At 44.9% G+C, this 19507-nt stretch overlaps 1 protein-coding gene across 3 annotated transcripts in view; it reads left to right on the top strand.

Moving 5' to 3' along the window:
- LRFN2 (leucine rich repeat and fibronectin type III domain containing 2) overlaps positions 1–19507 on the top strand; it is a 453859-nt gene that overhangs the window by 219875 nt on the left and 214477 nt on the right. The gene's annotated exons all lie outside the window — the stretch shown is intronic.

The following is a 19507-nucleotide window of genomic DNA, read 5'->3' as shown; positions in this document are numbered from 1 at the left end:
GAAAATGGACAGGTAAGTAATTCTTCTTTTTAGGCCTCATGTCCGCGGGAAAGGAGGGACCCGCTGCATGAAGAATCTGCGGCGGGCCTAATTTTCACCGTGGACATGAGGCCAAAGGGGGCACTATTATCACTGGGGTGAATATAAGGGCACTATTATCATTAAGCCACTAAAGACTGCATTATTATTACTAGGACCAATAGAGAGGGCACTTTTACTATTGAGACTACTAAAGGGGGAATATTATACTGGACCACTAAAGGGAGCACTATTACTGGAGCCACTAGAGGGGGGCACTATTACTGTTAGGGCTACTGAGAGGAGGTACAACTACTGCTCGGGCCACTGAGAGGAGGTACAACTACTGCTCGGGCAACTGAGAAAAGGCACTACTACTGCTGGGGCCGCTGAAAGAAGGCACTATTATTACTGGGGCCACTGGAATAATGGAGGTAAAGACATACATTGTGATGCACTTAAGCACACCCCCAAGCCACGCCCTTTTTTTTACCTTGACTGGTATTTTTGGTGACAAAGATGGCAACCCTGTCCCCTAATGTTTCTCCTAATGCAGAGTCTCATGGGTGGTGTTTGGAGTCTTCTATGCCATGCAATGATCTCTGGGAAAAAGTTATGCAAATGAGTATTGGAATAATCCTCCACAGTGGTGCTGCTAAGTAATACGCCCATCATAAAACTAGAACGGGCGGACTACTTAGCAGTGCAGCTCAATGCATTTAGTGGCGGCTTCCAGAACAACGGAGAAGGTAAGTGTAACACATCCCAGTGGGTCACCTACATTCTGCCCGTAAGCTTAGCTCAAAGGGCTAAAAGTAGGTGACCGGGTCTCTTTAAGTTACAGTATAAGAGATGTCACATTCAAATCCCATCCAGAGTTCCGTTAACAATTCTGGTTTCTTCTCCTGCTCCCTTCTTGTGTTTCTAGGTCACTAACCTTTCCAGCCTTGCACATTTTTGTAGTTGATGTTGTGACTCATGGCGTATTATAATGGAAGCAAATGCATTAAACATATGACCGGGTGACATGGCACTTGTCTTATTATAGTCAGCCAATCGGAAGGATTGGACCCTGGTGCCAAGTTTCAGCAAAAGAAACAGGATTCTTCTTCTGGTAGGCTGGGCGGTACTAGTCCAGGCTTCTCTTGCTAGGTGGATGTAAACCCTTCTGAGGCAGTATTGGGGAAGTTGCATTCGGCCCCAGTGATTTTTTTTTGTTCAACAAGTTGTTCAGTTTTTCACCTCTTTTGCGAAGGCTGATTCATACGAACAACGTGCAGCCGTGAAATTTTCTTTTCTTTTCCCATGCTCCATGACATAAAGTTCGGGGTTTGTATGGAATGGGATTGGGGGTCAATGCTGCTCCATGCAATGTGGGTATCGGCTGTCTTTGACTGATCCTGGCTGTTAATACCTTAAATGCTGCCTTCAATTGTGACAGCGGCATTTAAATGCCCCAATCAGAGTTTGGGGGTCCCAGAAGCCCCCTTTGCACAATGAGATCGCTGGGTACAGTTGGTGGAAGAAGTGACAGGCGGTCATGTGCCATTCATTCTCTACGTGACCACCCAGCCACTTATAGGCTTCAGCAGCCATAGAAGAAATGAGGTGTTTGCCTGGCACAAATTCTATTTTTGATCCATCCTGGCCAATCAGCAGAGTGGGCGCATGCTGTCAGTGCTGCTCTGACCCCTGTGTAGTGGCCGGCACTTGTAATTGCTGACACAGCACTCATTGATTTCAACGAGACTCAATCCCACAATTACAGGTGCCGACCACAACACAGGGTCAGAGCAGCGGCTTCCACTACAACCCCGATGTATAGCATTGTGCACAGCATGCACCTGTTTAGCTGATCAACTGGGCTGGGGTGTGGTGGCTAGAGAGAGCTGCTTGAGTGGAGACGATCTGAGGGTGCAGATCGGAGAAGAGAAGGCATTTTCAGGACTACAGATAGTCCCCTACTTTATGAACAGGTTCTGCTCCAGGAAGCCATTCGTATGTCCAAAAAAAAATGTTTGAATGAAGGAAGATTGTGGGTGGATCCCACTCCATACAATGCAGGGGCTGGCTGTTTCTTATAGCCGACACCTGCCCGCAACAGCTCCGATATGCCACGCCACTCATCAGAGCTGTTAACCCTTTAAATGCTGTTTGAAGAGTTAACAGCTCCGATGAGCAGCGCGGCTTATCGGAGTTCCTGTGGACGTGTGTTGGCTGTAAAAAACAGCCGGCACCAGAGGTTCAGAGGTCTCACACTGCGGCATGCGATAAGATCGCGGGTTGCCATGGCTAGCTATGCAGCATGCTTATCAAGCTGTTCCTATGGCACGGCTTGATAGAATGCCTGTCCAATCGCTGTACAGTATGATGTAAGGCTATGGTATTACATCATATTCCAGGACAATTTTGTTTGTATGTAGCAAAGTTCGTAACTTGAACGTTCACAAGTTGGGGACTATCTGTAAATGACATTGTGGGACACATTCCTGAGTGTGAGGGGAGCACAGTATCTGAAGGAGACACAAGAAGCCCCCTTGAACCTACCTGAACCCGAGGAGACAATTAGGCCACAATCTGTAGAGAGGAAAATCAAATGCTGGTGGTACTTTTATAAGGTCGATGTACTACAGCTTGTGCAGTCGGACACTGGTTACGGGAACACCAGAACAAAGACACTTGTACTCTGCAGCGCCAAACTGTAAGTGAGACCTGCTCCAACCTGGATCATAAGTTTGTAAACTAGCTCAGACTCCCAACAGGCCTGTTGTATAGGGAAACACTGCAGCAATTTCTAGTTAAAGGGACTACATGCCCTGGTTATGAACAGAGACCTAATGCAATACACCACCATGCGTCTTGGGAGTACCAGCGCTGTGTTTAGGTAGAGTGAATTTATAGTAGTGCAGTAACATGCTTGTTCAAAAGCACTGTGTACCACTTCCCATGTCTGCTGTGGAATAAGCTCCAGCCCATAAACTCATTCAGAGAGGCAAATCCCCTTTTAGGGCTCATGCACATTGCTGTATTATGGACCCAGTTTGTAAGAATCTGTAATATAGGTTCTATACCATTCTATGGGCCCAACCTGTACCACTGCCTAGCTCTATTTACCTAAGGAAGTAACTTCAGATAACTTTTTACGAAGATTACTGATTTTTTTTTATTTTTATAATTTTGTTTTTTTAGAGATTTTTTCCAAACATGAGAAAAAAAGACAACAAGTAAACAAAAGAGGCCCATTATCAGGGCTAGGTATGCAATTCAAGTTAGCATACATGTTTATGTCATATGTTCAAACGAGCACGTAAAGAAGGGGAGAACTATATATATCTTATTTGCGGGCCATGGTGGGAACATCAGAGCCCCTCCAAACTTCTATCCAATGGACCCAGCACGGGGCGCCTCTAGCCATCAATCTGTCCACGAGGCCCACGAACTACACCCAGGTGGGGTTTGAGGTCATAAATAGAGATGAGCGAGCGTACTCGCTAAGGCAAACTACTCGAGCGAGTAGTGCCTTATGCGAGTATCTCCCCGCTCGTCTCAAAAGATTCGGGTGCCGGTGGGGGGGCAGGGAGCGACGGGGGAGAGCGGGGGGGAGGAACGAAGGGGAGATCTCTCTCTCACTCTCTCCCCCCGCTCCCCCTGCTCACTCCTGCAACTCACCGCTCTCCCCCGCCAGAACACAAATCTTTAGAGATGAGCGGGCAGGTATTCACTAAGGGCAATGCTCGCTCGAGTAGTTTGCCTTAGCGAGTACGCTCGCTCATCTCTAGTCGTAAAGTCTATCCATGTTGCCCATGAAGCTAACCAGGAAAATTACTGATATTTTCTAACCACTTTACAGATTTATGTTCTGATTTCCAAGGACTATAACATTTTAATTTTTTTCCATTTTCATAGCTGTATGCAGGCCTGTTTTCCGCAAGCCAAGTCTTTTTTTTTAATGGTACCGGTTAATGTATCGTATAATGTACGGAAACAACCTTACAAAGCTTTAAGTGGGGAGAAAAGAAAAATGCACCATTTTTAGTGGTTTTAGTTTGTACAGCATTCACAGTGCAGTAACAACGACCTATGAACTCTGTGCTCTGGGTCAGTACGATTACGGTGATATTAAAATTATACAGTTTTTTAATGTTACTCCATTTTTAAAAAGGAAATACATTTTTTTCTTAAAAACAAATTCCTTTTCCACGCTGTATTTTGTGACCTGCAAGTTTTTTAATTTATTTTTTGTCAATAGGGCTGTGTGGGGGCTTATTTTTTTGTGGGGGGAACTGTAGATTTTATAATTAACTGTTTTGAGAAAAAAACGAAAAAAAAAAAAGGTTTGGCACCGTGCTAGCCAGTAGCGCAAAATGTGATTATTCACAGCAAGATAAACCAAGTAACCCTATAGATATGATACCTTTTAATGGCTAACATGATGTCTTTTTGATCACTTTTAATTACATTTGCTTGGGAATCAGGATACAAAAAAAAATTGCAATTCTGGGTACTTGAACTTAAAACGATTTGATCACTTGTATTATAGGGATTTTTAATTTTACCTATCAATGCATCTATGCATGGCACCCCTGTGAGCCTTCAGTAAGCTCCAGGCTGCCATGCCCCTGATTGTGTTGCAGTGTTGTGTGGGCTGCCGATAGACTATGGGAAAGGGTCCCTCCTTCCATTAACTGTTTCGATGCATGGTCAGTTTTGACCGCGACATCTATACAGTTAACCGATTAGACTAACCCTGATTGTGTCCAAAACAGCTGATTACCGCCAAGTATGGCGTTAACTCGGCTCTCAAGCCCACTCCATAAGCACTTCACAACCATAGGATGTTTATTTACGTTAGACGGTTCTGAAGTGGTTAAACAAGTATCCACCAAGGAGCAGCACCTAGATGCTGTCATAATTATAAGTGTCTGGGCGGAAAATTTTTAATTCCATTGGTTTTATTGAAAGATTGTGTTACTAGAGATGAGCGAGTGTACTTGGTTCGGGTGTTTTTGCACTCGAGCACCGCTTTTTCTGAGTAACTGACTACTTGGACGAAAAGATTCGAGGGGCGCCAGGGGTGAGCGGGGGGTTTCAGAGGGGAGTGGGGCGGAGAGAGCTCCCCCCTGTTCCCCACTGCTACCCCCGCTCCACCACGCTGCCCCCGGTGCTCCCCGAATCTTTTCGTGCGAGTAGTCAGTTACTCGGAAAAAGCGGTGCTCGAGTGCAAAAACACCCGAACCGAGTACGCTCGCTCATCTCTAATTGTTACAACCTACACTTGAAAGCATTTTCAAAGTGACACTGTTGGAAAGTCTACTTTCCCTACAACTTCTTATAAACGTTTGAAACTATAGCAATAGACATTTCTTGTATTTTCACATTTTGGTCAATGTTTCAACATATCCTGCTAATAAACCAATTTGTACCCTTGAAAGAGAAAACTACTCTTTTTTGATTGACTATTCCTATTTTAAGCAAATACTAATGGAATGAGAATAGGATTGGGTAGGTGATGGGGGGGGGGGGGGGGGGAGAAAAGTCCAACCACTTCTCAAATCTGGTATCTTCTCATTAACTTCCATGCATAACACAAAGTGTTGGGCGGGAAATTTTTGACATCACAAAAAGTAATAGGATTAATCGAAAATAATGTAAAAAAACGGAAATGTCTTGCAAAGTTGATTGCACCCTCACCAAGGTGCCGTGGACACCGCCAACCCTTTCAGGTAGTCACCCCTTCTACACATGGTTGATGAAGAGAAGTCCAAGTACGGATCTAGAATTACAATATAATTTCCTTACATGAAAGTCCTCAGGAGTCGTCTCTAATGTTGTTAACTGAGATACAGAGGGGGAACGTGCCGGTAATCCTCTGTAGTCTCTCCTGTGCTTTCTGAAACTTTAAGATTTGTCTTTGATGGTTTGGTTTCCTGGCAACGAAAGTTGGAGGAGATTTTCTGAAAATTCCTGTCAGACCTTTCTGTGTTTTACATCAAAACATTGATGAATAAATGATAAAACTGCAAGAAGTAGAAACTCAGATGCTTCCAGTGCAAGGTTATGTCTTGGATGACACCGGCAGTAACAATGTTGTAACCGGCACGAAACAGAAGATATTAATGACCAAGTCCTTCCATACCGATTCTTCTTCTATTGTATGGAGAAGTATACGGTGAATGCCTACTTTATTAGAGCCCCATCTAGTAGCGCGATGAACATCCTTTGGCTTTCAGAACCGCAGAAATTCATCATAGTGTCCATCTGCCGGAATCAGATGACATAGGGCGTGCAAAGGAAACCTTCCCCGCCCCATGACTGCACCTCCACCAGCCTGATAGGAAGGGATCATTGATTCATGCCACTTGAGCCAACAGAAATAAATCTTGTTAGGTACTCATTTTACCAACCTCAGAAGGATGGAAGACTGAGTCAACCTTAGGCCGCCTGCAGACGAGCGGGTCGGATCCGGCAGCGAGAAATCTCGCCGCGCGATCCGACCCCAGAGCCTGCAGGGGCGAGCGCGTACTCACCCGCGCCTGGCGGCCCCGGCTCTTTGATGTGCCGGCTGCCGCGCAGCCGGCGCATGCGCAGACCGGAGCCGGCGGCCAGGTGAGTGCGTGCTCCGCACAAAATTAGAACATGCCGCGGTTTGTTTGCCGCGCGAGATTTCGCGTGGCCAAACCGCGGCCGTCTGCATAGGAGTGCGTATTGTAATGCACTCCTATGCAGACTTTCAGCGGCGGAAATCCCGCGGGAAATCCCGCGGCGGGATTTCCGCTCGTCTGCAGGCGGCCTTAAGCTTGCAACCTTCAGGTCATGAGCAAGAGCTTAGGACTGCATTTCTGCTGCCTTAGCACCACAAATCTGGATCCATCTGCATAGGAGATGTTTTTTCACTGATCAATAATACAAGTTTTGCGCTCTTTTGCCCCCTGGAGTCTTATCTTTCTGTTTCTTTTAGAACCGTCTGTCTGCGGTTATGGCTCATCCGTGTAAGGAATGGCAGATCGGGAGTTCAGACACGTTAGTTGGAGCACCAGCATTGCATTTGGCTGTTACTGACTGTGCAGTGCCTGTGGGTTAGAACAATTCCTGACATCCTCCTGTAACCCCTTTCGGTGAGGAGTCGTTTCTGTCCACAGGATCTTTTTTCAATCATGGGTTTTCCTCAATCACACAGAAAACCACACAAAGTTAGCTGGCCCTGGCTAGTCTAGCCCCAATGACCAGACCTCGTTGGAAGTCGCTCAGATCGCTGGATTTTCTCATCTAGATTCATAATGAAACCGATCCTCGGAAAACTTGTTACGTGATTTTATGCTGCACTCACGGTCTAATTTCCATGCAGGAAAGTAGCAATCATGAATTGCTGGGGGCTGTAATATAGGGCCACTCAGAGTATAATTAATGCAGGGCCGTACTCGAGCTGCACTAAATAGTTTGTACTTCCAGTAACTGGGCTGGAAATAGCATTTAGTGCATTTTTCCTGTACTCAGGTAGAAGAAAGAAGCAAAGCCCTTTTGTTAATAGCAAAGTCTCTTGGTAGTCCAAGATCCTGGGTTACTTACACAGTCTTCTGTGAATTACCGGTTATTGATCACCTTTGGTCATCTATACAGGGCTGGACACCTAAGGATGTATACGGAGATGGCCGTATAATTGGGGGTGCAGGTTGGTTAAGACACAATGTCAAACTTGCCTGCTGGACAATAGCTTACTGCTGGTCTGGTCCTGTAGAGTCCAGCAACACTCCTGGATGGCTGGGAGAAGTTGCTCCTAGGTGGTTGGGAGAGGTTGCTCCTGGATGGTTGGGAGAGGTTGCTCCTTGATGGTTGAGAGAAGTTGCTTCAAGATGGTTGGGAGAAGTTGCTTCTGAATGGGTGAGAGAAATTGAGCTGGATGGCTGGGAGAAGTTGCTCCTGGATGGCTGGGAGAAGTTGCTCCTGCAAGGCTGGGAGATGTTGCTCCTGGATGGCTGGGAGAAGTTGCTCCTGGATGGTTGGGAGAAGTTGCCTTTGGATGGTTGGGAGACGTCGCTCCTGGATGCTTGGAAGAAGTTGCTCTTGGAGGATGCTTAGATCCCCTCCTGTATTCATGGCAGTGGTCTTTGGCTGTGAGAGTGCCCACTCCCTTGGATGAAAAGTAACCCCACACATGAATGGTCTCAGGATGCTTTACTGTTACCATGACACAGGACTCATGGTAGCGCTTGCCTTTTCTTCTCCGGACAATCATTCTTCCAGACATTCCAAACGGTCTGAAGGTAGCTTCATTAGAGAATGTAACTTTCTCCCAGTCCACTGCAGTCCAATCACTGTATAGTATTTTCTCTGTCGAAGGCTCCTTCAGGGTCTTTGGGGACACAACTGTATTTAGGTACTATTACAATGTACTATAAGAACGAATCTTGATGGGCTTTGCTATCATATATAAAAATATTGTAGTGAATCCCTAAGAAAGCATGGTTCTAAGGTCACACCTTCAAGGTCAAGAGATGTGAGGATTCCCCCCCCACCCCTACCCCAGCCTTATTCATCGGAGATCTCCAGAGCGCCAACCAACGTGACTCCAGATCTTCTCACTGCTTTTCTTGAATCCAAAAACAGACATGAGATAAATGACTTTCTCAGTATTCTGTCTGCAAATCTGACACAATTTATCCGCCCCCTGAAAATTGGAAGTCTAAAACTTTTCATTCCGTTTTGTTTTTTTGTTGACATGTTTTTAGAAAAAGAGCAACATATCTGGAAGTGATAAGAGAACCGACGTGGGCTGAAGGGAGGATGTCACTTTTGGCAGAGACAGATTGAGGTTTTGCGTTCACTTGAATCAGACACAATCCCTCAGGTGATTTCTACGGGTAAAAACAAGCAAACCTTCATATTATACAGAACACGATCTGCTCTCCTCTTATTTTAGTTTTGTTTTTATTTTTATTTTTGCTTTTTTTTAAATTTTTTATCATAAAACGAGGTCGGAATGAAATCCACGGAAGCTTCTTTCGCTTTTATTTATGGCAACTTTCCCTAATAGGCTTCTGGATGTTGTCCCTGAAAGATTCTTGTGAGACGGGAGGCTTTTTTTTTAAGTTTTAATTTTAATGGGCTTGTCTGCCGCTGTCAGAAAACAACAAATACAGCTGTACTTACCCGTCCTCAGCCCCGGCAATCCAGCGGTTTTATTAGACTTAGTAGAAAGTGTAAGCTTGGTGACCACCACCTGCCAATCAGACAGCAGTGTTACTGCTGGTTCTCCCGGCATCAGCACTTACATCCAGGCACTATGATGGTGATGCTGTGGCCTCTAATAGGCAGGCGATGGTCATTAGGGGCCGGGTGAATAGCAGCTCTGAATTGCTAGGGCCAAGGATGGGTAAGTATGGCTGTACACAATGATATCAGTATGGTTTTTTTACTGCTCAAAAAGGGACTGCGGCATCTATAGGCTTAATGAATGAGATTGGACACAGTGGCGGCCGGGGGTACAGTACTATTTTACAACCGGCACCAAGCATGGAATGGGCTTAGCTCCTGTTGACTGGAAGGGGAAGGGCTGGCACTGGTTGAGTTATAGCAACAAGGATTTCGGATACGAAGCAGCAGATGGAGTAACCAAGATGCACTATATTTATTTAGGATCACGGAAAAAATAAAAGTAAACAATGGAACAGTAAGGGTTAAGCAATTGGACTTCTGATTCCCGACGTGCCATCAACTGATACACAGTAATTCCCCACTACACAATACCATTAATACTCTACGGCTTGCAATACAGTCAATTAAGAATACAGCATACCAAAACCACTTGCAATGTTGCTATTCTCTAAGGTTCACACACTGCCTCCGGTGAAAATATCTCAGAATGGAAGTACAGGCCACAGAAGTTTGCTAAACAGTTTATTTTCCTCGATGCAATGTTTTGTCTTCTGCAACAGCCTTATTGACTGTGTGTATCCCTTCCTGTGTGCACCCAGTGTTCATTTCCCTTTGAGGCTGGCCTCACTTACGATTCATTGTGGGACGGTCGCAACCTTTACCAACCCGAAATCTGGTAATTATTGAGCTCTGATGTGAATTTCCGTCTACTATAGTGAAGTGTTAGGCACTTGAGGTATTGTCACCACTTCTCTCTTCTTGTCAGGAATGTTCATCATAATCCCGTATTTTGGGGTTGTTTTTAAGATATGACCGGTGGCTGCGGATGCAATTAATGACATTTTGGCTCTAACAATTGTCCTACAGAACATCCGCTAGTAAACACAAGACCCACAAATGTTGGAGGTGTACAATGTTCTAACGAGCTGTGCAGAGTTTATGATGCATGTATAAGGCTAATGCCATATAGTAAAAAATATACATACTCCTCTCCTATTGGAAGTCCTCCACTGGACATGAAACCCTTGTCTGAGATTACGAGGATATGGCTATTGACCTGGCACCACCATTGTGTACTGGTCATGTCAGGTATTGCAGCTCAGTTATACTTAGAAAGTCTCTCAACTGTCCCGATGTGCCCTGACAGTCTCTGATTTTGGGGTTTGTACTGCTGATCCAGGAAGCAGAAGACATGTCCTACAGGATGAGCATGCTAGCTGTTCAGCCAGGAATAGAGTAACATAATAAACAGCCTATACTCACGATTTTCACACCATCACTCTGGTCCTTCACTTCTAGGTAGCCCCATCCAGTGCCAACTAGTATGTGGTTCCTACAACCAATCCCTGGCCTCAGATGTACCAACACTGAGGCTGGAGATTGGCCACAACAATCACATGACATGATCACGTTACCTAGAATAGGGTGGTGGGGCAGTGTGGACTGGAGTAGTGGAGGAAGTGAAAGAGGTGGGTACAGCTTGTTTTTTAAATTATTACTGTGGGGGCATGCAGGGGCATTATTACTGAGCAGGGGCATGTTAGGGCAGCAATACTTAGAGGAGTTGGTATGCAGGGGCCATTATTACTGAGTAGCAGCGTTATTACAGAGGGTGGCATGCAGGGGCATTATTACTGAAGGTGGCATTTGGGGAAATTATTACAGGGGGCATGTGGGCCACTACTTTTGAGCAGGGCATGAGAAGCATTATTACTAAGGGGAGGATATGGGGATATTATTACAGAGGGGGCATGTGTGGGGGTTATCACTAAGCAGGGCATTATTACTGAGGGGCTTTAATACTGAGGGGGTTAATCTTAGTGCATTCTAACTGAGCAACGGGTCATTGAGTGGCCCTATTAATGTGAGGGGGTCACTAAAGGGCACTTATACTGTGAGGAGACACAAAGGGCGTTGCTTAACAGAAAAGTGGGCCTGTTACTCTGAGGCTGGGTTCACACGGGGCGGAAATCCGGCACAGGACCGCTCGGAAATTCAGCTAGATTTCCGCAGCTGAAGTCTGGAGACATTTGGCGCGGGTTCTGAAAGCAACTTATTCTGTTGCGGGAATCTCTCCCCATGGAGAGAAGAGAGCCCACAGCGGTAACGTCAATACAATTGACTTGCCACGACTTTGAATTCAGGTTCAGCGTGGCTTGGTCGCAGCAGACTGTCCACAGCGTGTGGAAGAGATTTTTGCAAATCTCGTCCACTTTGCTGCTTAGTCTCAGGCTTAAGATTGAAGGTGGAATTTCCGCATGGAAATTCTGCGTCAATTCCGCCCCAGTTCAACCCAGCCTAAGGGTGTATAGTTGTGGTGGGCATTTCATTGGGAGGGAGAAGACTAAATGGCACCAGTGTAAGATATACCCTGATGCTGTTCAGTTGGTCTCCAGCTCCGGAACAGGCTTTAGTGGCAACCTCAAAGACATCGCTGCCCGAACAAGCTTTCTAATTGCTACCGTTGTAAAGGTGCATTGGCTGGGACGTAAAGTCGCAGATATTCTGTGCAACTGCTGCCTCATCCACAATTGCCCACCTCAGCTAATGCCATACTGAGATAAGTGGATATTTCTATTTCTGGTATTACTGGATCAAACTGTAACCACTTAGACGCATTAAAAGATTTTTTGAAGCATCGAAATGTGGTGCAGCGTTGAGTTTTGTTCAAACATCGGAGGCCATGAACAGTAAGCTTCTACTGAATGCGCGCATGGGGCCGGTATCTTGTGTCGCAGCTTGGCGACTGATACGATGCAGAGCCTACAATGCAGGTGGCTTCCAAGGGAATCGCCTACCAGCCTCAATGCTCCAGGAGCCTCCCAAAGGCTGGTACGATCTCCGCCAAAACCCCTCTATGGTCCTGGCCCGTGTCCATACCCTTTACTCTGCCCTCTCTACATGTGTACTTGAGTTCTTACCCCTCTATCAGTGAAGTGTCTTGGGGTTAAAATCACCCTCCAATCCCAAGAGATTTTTTTTTTTGCCAGGAACCGAGTCAACTGGCTCTGAGCCCCACTTTTGGTCCTCCAAGACAAACAATATTAGCCCAAGCATGAGGATTTGTTGACAATTTGGTTAGAAATTCACTTTTGGTGAATTTAGGAAAATAAAAAGCAAATTAATTATTGGTATTCCGAGGACTGGCAAATGGCGCCATCCAATTGGTTCTTTTTGTGTGGGGATTAAATAGGGATAGTAACTCGGGCGACTCTTTAAAGCAACTTTTTCTTCCTAGGACAAAGTCTATTTGAGGACTGGAAGAAGAGAGTTGTGCTACCTGCCATCCGTCCTCTACGCTTAATATCCCTCGGGCCCCGTCTTCCAACATGTCCACCCTTGGGTAATCATCCGGTTTTTTCACTTTGCTCGATCTTACCAACCTATCGCAGGGCGAACTCCACTTGAGGAAAGATTTGCCTTTAATGAAGGACAGAAGTGTTTCGGATGAGAAGACACTTCATGCTGCCATGACAACCGCTGTCTTTAATATGCGCTGCACATACGTGCGGTCGCAGTGTGCAGTATACATACACGTACGTATGTCCTTCCCTTACCAGTATACATATGCCCATTCACCTACACAGACATCCACCGCATCTTTACGGGGAAGTCATTCTTTGCTGCAAGTTTTTCTCACCCTCATTAAAACAAAAGACGCTCCCCCCCCCCCCCCCATCACCCCCGAGCCGCTGTCTGCGCGCAGCGCTTGTCTGCAGGGCGGATAATAAGTTTTCGATAACAATCGACATACCTCAGACCTTTCTGCCTGGTAAATGAATTTGTGAAGAGCTGTAAATGGTCAAGATGCCGCGAGCTCCGCGCTGAATGTCAATGTCTTAACCGCTTCCATGCTGGATCCTAGCATGGAGGCGGCTGGGTGCCGGAGGAGGAGATGCTTATCAAGGTGATTCTAGTTTATCCGCATCACAAGGCGATCGAGAGTGTCTGATATTCTCCTAATTATGCGCTCGCCGCTCCAGATCGCGGTCTTACGAGAATAAAGGGTTTGTGTCATTTATTGCAAACTCTACTTGCTAAAAGAGCAACTAGACTCAAAGTAAAGACCCCAAGGGTGGATATATTGTACCAGATGGCGGAGGCCCTTAAGCTTGCAGTACGATCAAGCTGCCTTGCGGTGTGGGGTAAGGGAGGATGCTGCAGTATATTTTCTTGGACCAAGGGGTCCGCGAAACAAATCTGCATGCTTTTATTCTGCTGTGGACGCCCATGTCTTTCTATGGGCGGCTTGAACTGTGGATCGTCCATGTGGGTGCCCACTCACAGATACAACCCATGAGCCTTTGCAGATTGGTGTACGGTGAGTCATCCGCAGCTACCTCACTAGTGGTCGGCCATCCTTGCATTTGGATGAGTTGATATTCTTCAGTCTTCATCGGCACATACACAGTTTTTGGGCTTTGGGTCTTGGACAACCACGTTAACTGTATCATTGCGGTGGCTCTCAATCAGCTGGAAATGTCTCTCTCCTGCCTGCGGGGACTTGGCCAACAGTCAACACTGGCCAAAAGGCATCTGTAATAAGCCTGAGTGATTGGAGTGTAATATGAAAGAGTAGCTGCACTTTCAGCTAAGTTGGACATATCCAAAGTATCGATCAGTGGGGGTACCACTGCGGAGACCTCAGCGTTCTTCCTGTTTCTTAAGGTTGTCAGGAAGAGTGTCAGGTCTTGTACAGAGGAGGGTGGTTGACACTTTTTGGTAGATTGTTGAGTGGACCCCAAGTCTTAGGGCTCCTCCGTTCCCCATGGCAGGCTTCCCCAAGTCAGAACTTGTTGCTAGCTCAGGAAAATAGCAAGTTTTTTATTATTATTTTACATCATTTTGTCACTTTTGTATTTTTTCTTGTATCTTAATGATAAATGGAAAAAAAAACGCGCCAAAATCTGTAAATCTTCGCCACCGTCGTCTGATTTTGTATTTACTTGTGTAGATAATCAGATGGAGAGCGTGAAGAATTACTTCTTGATACAAGAGCTGCAGCGATTTTCCTGGGAAGCGTCGGGTATTTGTGCAGAGTCCTGATTATCCCAACTTGGCGGCGTCTGTGACCGATGAATATGGAAACATCTGTCTGCTGAATTATCAGGGAATCGGCACAGAGGGCGCACACTGTGTCGCTGCAGGTCCTAATTTCCCTGCACTGCTGTTGTAAATGATAAGCTGGAGACTTTTTTCTTACAGCTGGCTATTTTGACCAAAGGGCTCAACAGTAAAGTAAAAAAAAAAGAACAAAAAAAAAAAAAAAAGAAAAAGCAAAGTAAATTTCCCCCAGCAGTTCTTACATCTCCAATGAATAGACAATGAAGCGGTACAGAATTTAAGGAATATTTGCAAAAATAAACTTTATTTGAAAACTTTTTTTGGCTAATATAATAGTTTGGGTTCTCATGCTTGACAATGCATAAATCCCAAGCATGACCGGCCTAAGGACTCTTTCACATGAGGGTATATTGGCCACCGTTTTCACGACCAACCAATATATGCTACGATCTGATGCATTGGATTTCAAAGCATCAGATCACATGGCCGTATTCCCGCGGCATGAAAGCACCCGGCTAGCGAATATAGCAAATATTTCACGCCGGGCCGAAAAGATAGTCCTGGAACTATCTTTCCGGCTGTAATACATCGGCTGCTGCATGGGCTCCTATGGGAACCAATGACAGCGGCCGGAGAAGGGAGGTCGAAGGGAGTTTAGCAGCGTGGCTGCTAAACTCCCTCCATCTTCTCTCCTTCTCTCTCCTTCCCTCTGGCTGTTTGCAATAGGAGGGGGCGGAGTGGAGCTAATCACTGCCCCGTCCCACCTCCTCCCATTGTTGGCTACGGACAAGAGGCGGGTTGGGGGGGGGGCTTAGCTCTGCACCCGTCCCGCCACCTCCTATTGCAAATAGCTGGAGGAGAGGAGAGAGGAGGTGAGCCGGTGAGGGGGATGGAAGGGCAATGACATGATGGCACAGCGGCCTCGGGGTATATGCCCTGGGCCCATGCCATCGAACGGGCGCACAAACGTTTGATTTGTGTGCCCATTTACACATTTTTTATACAGTGCCGGGGGGTGCATATAAAAACGCCTACAGCGTGTGAAAGAGGCCTAAGGGTGGTTTCACTTCTGCAGCTAGGGTTACATTTTTCTGCTCTTTTAGGGGAGCAGAAAAAAGGGGAAGCTCCATGGCCAAACATGTCCATCTCATGACGGAACCGAACAGTGCCAAATGGACCCCATTGACTGAAATGGGGTCCGCTTGATTTCCACTCAGCTCGCCGTTATTTTACTGGCAGAAAAAGTGATTTTTCTTTTGGTATTTTGTGCCGCATCTGTGACGGAACCCCCGACCAGAGGTTCCTACACCAATGTGAACAGACTCTTAGCTATGCACTGCCTACTAGTTTGTAGGGAAGACACCAGTTGGATGTAAGCTTTGGGGAGTCTTGTAAAGTTACATGAAACTTCCTCCCCCTGTCTTTGTCTCCTTCCCTCTGATGTTCTGAGACATTGCTGTCAGCCTATTGGCACTCCCATAGCACAATTGCTTAGTTCTACTACTGCATTGATGTTATGAACTTGGTTCTGGGTCTGTATTTATGTTATGAGCTTGGTTCTGGTGTTGTATCTGTGTACTGAGTTCAGTTCTGGTGCTGTATTTATGTACTGTGCTTGGTACTGGTATATTATCTATTTACTGAGCTGTTCTGGTGTGGGTATGCTGCTACCTTGCTTTTTCCTGCACAAGCAGTATACAGGCAGACTACCTTTGAGTACAATATATATATTTTTTCTTATACTGGAGCACCAAAAATAAATTCTGCACAGGGTGTCATTTAATCTTAGGTCATCACTGGTCCTAAGTATCACTGAGATGCAAGACGTCAACAGAACAAAAGTACTTTTCATATAGTATGAAGTATAATGGTGGCTCAATGTTATGGAACCCACTTTAGATAGCTAAGGCTGGCCACATTCTATATTTTAAAGGCTAGGGACACATAAGTATAAACAACCTTAAGAGGGTGTTGAGAATCAACTCTAAGACCATAAAACAGAGATGGGTGCCAACAAGCATCTTCCTCCCGCTTCCAGTTGTTACGTATGTGGTGTTGGTTTAAAACACTACCAGAAAGACCGCCACCTCTCATAAGTAACTGCCAAGGACTGTTGGTAATCTTGGGGTCAGAGTCCCAAACACTTCTGAAAAAATGACACAATGGGGATATTTACTAAGCCTGGCCTCGCTTACTGTACACCGGTCTTAATCCAGCTATGATGGAGTGAGATGGACCAAATTTATTAAATTACGTTATCTTAAAATCAACTTTTATAACTTATACTTAAGATACGTGATAAAATTCTGATAAGTGGTGGTCTCTGCTGAGACCCCCAGTTATTTCAGGAACGGGGTCTAATGTATTTTTCTCCTCCTCACTGTGGGCTCTTTTCAACCCCCATGCTGAGGAGAAAATTGAATGGACCAGTGGATGCTCTATTCATGTTCAATGGGTCTGCCAGACATAGCTGTCTTTTTTCCCATCAGCCCCATTGAAATGAATGGAGTTTGTGCCAAGTATGTGGGACCGCCACTACATTGAATCGCCATGTCACTGCAGCTGCATGCAGTGCCTACAGTCAAGGGACACAGGACCCCTGTTCTCAGGATCGGTGGGGGATTTATTGGTGAAACTCCAACCAATCACTTATCCATAGGTTTGGTGATAAAAGTCAACCTTGGGAATATCCCTTTAAGAGGCAAACACCTCTTCATAAATTTGGTAGCATCTAATAGGGCCATCCGTGCACCAGAAAATGGAATCCATGCCCCCCATGGGAAGGCCTAGATATTTACCGCTTTTTGCTGTATTTTTTGCTGTAATCCTAACAAATCTGCAAACCAGATTATGACCCCTCCCTCTCCGATTTATATTTGCCTCTTTTTTTTCAAGTGAAGAGCATGGCGAATCCCCCCCCCCCCCAAAGAAAAAAAAATGTAGAGAAGTTACAAATTTTTCTGCAAATTTTGTGATTGGCACAAACCATGTGATAAATTCCCCCTTAGAATTTATTAGGCTTAATTTGACAGAAAAAGTGTGAATGGCTAATCATATTCAAAGTGAGCATTGCAATATTACATGTTATACTAGCTGATATACCCGGCTTCGTCGGAGTTAATTTGATACAGGTGTTTACGTGTTGCTTGCTTGGAAAATTTTATGAAGTCAAAGTTACTTTAGAGTAGCCGAGAAATAAAGTATGTATACACATAGAGGAGCGTTAGATTCTCCTCAGGCTGCATGTACTGATGTCCCTTTGCAGAATTTGCCACACCTCCCACTCTCCTCATTTAGGACCTAAAGAATGCTCGCACCAAATTTCACGCTTGTATGACACCGAGAAGTTACATAACATAGGGGTGTGCTTACTTTTGCAATTAGCATTGAATAATCAAGCTGTGACCCCTTTGCTTTTCTTATTTAAGATCTAAAGGATGATCATGCCAAATGTTATATTTATATGACACTGGGAAGCTAGAAAAATAGATTTGGTAAATTACAGAGGGGTGACAATACTTTTGCACTTAGCATTGAATTTTCGAGTTGTGACCCCTTTATTTTTCCTATTTAGGACCTAAAGAATACCCCTGCCAAATTTCATGTTTGTACGACATCGGGAAGTTACATTACATTGGTGTGCCAATACTTTTGCACTTAGCATTGAATAATCAAGCTGTGACCCCTTTACTTTTCCTATTTAGTACTTAAAGAATGATTGTCCCAAATTTCATGTTTGTACAACATTGGTAAGTTAGAGAATTAGATTAGGTACATTACACAGGGGCACCAAGACTTTTGCACTTAGCATTGAATTTTCGAGTTGTGACCCCTTTACTTTTCCTATTTAGGACTTAAAGAATGCTCCTGCCAAATTTCATGTTTGACAACATTGGGAAGTTAGAGAATAGAGAATTAGTGGTGAGTCAGTCAGTGAGTCAGTGAGGGCTTTCACCTTCATATATATAGATCACTGATTACTTCAGTAGGGTTGGTGATCCGGGATTATTCCGATTGCCAGATTGAAGTCAAGAAGGAATTTTTTTCCCCTTAAATGGGGGAAAATAGCTTCTATCTCATTGGGGTTTTTTTTGTCTTCCTCTGAATCAACATGGGGTGGGGTGGGGTGGGAATAGGCTGAACTAGATGGACAGGTCCCTTTTTGGCCTTACAGACTTTGTTACTACCATAACTCTGCCTTTTGTTGGCAAGTGTATAACATTATCCTCTTGACAACGGCCCGCACTCGCTGTCTCCATATTTCAGGATAAAGTGTTCTCTGTGCGATATTTTCCTTTGTTGTAGAATTACGGAACATATGGAATAAATTCTTGGTTTATCACCCAATTGTCTCTGATTTGACCATTTATCTTTAGTTTTCCGTTGTTATGGATTTTCCCGGGTATTTTTATGGCAGTGATCTCATCTCGTCAGTAACTCTTCAGCTTTATGGATAGTCAGTGGAGAATTCTGCGATTTCTGTTCAGTAAGTGGCAGGTATGAAGTTCGGGTTCGATGGAGACGGAATGTGTGTCTGGTAATTAGGATGAATCTGGAATATTCTTGCTTACTTCACTTACACAAGTAGAATGAACTTTTTGACTGTTCAAGTGGAAATCCTCAGGTAGATTAACGGCACTCGTGTTGTTTGCTCGTACATTACCTCGAATTTGTGGCTGCGCTCTACAAGAGGCTGAGAAACTGTTTGGCTTATTGATGCAACATCATCAGTTTTATTGTACAAGCTTCAGGTTTTCAGCCAAAACACTTCCGAACCCTCCGAGGCTCATTTCTGGCAGATTATCTGCAGTAATTGTCAATAATGATGCAAAGACGTTTCCAAGAACAACTATCGGAATGTACTGTATGCGTGACACCATTAACCAGCTAATACCGGACAATTACTGCAACTTATTGAGCGCACCTTTTGTTGTATTGAGACAAATAGAACTTAAAAAAAACCCAAAAAACTAAAAAAATAATGTTTTAATTTTTTTAGCTATAATACTGATTTCCCTTTTTCTTTTGCTTACAATTTTTTAAGTATTACCAT

This window comes from Eleutherodactylus coqui, chromosome 3 (genome assembly GCF_035609145.1).
Source record: "Eleutherodactylus coqui strain aEleCoq1 chromosome 3, aEleCoq1.hap1, whole genome shotgun sequence".
Taxonomy (NCBI): Eukaryota; Metazoa; Chordata; class Amphibia; order Anura; family Eleutherodactylidae; genus Eleutherodactylus; species Eleutherodactylus coqui.
This window is presented reverse-complemented; position numbering and strand designations above follow the sequence as displayed.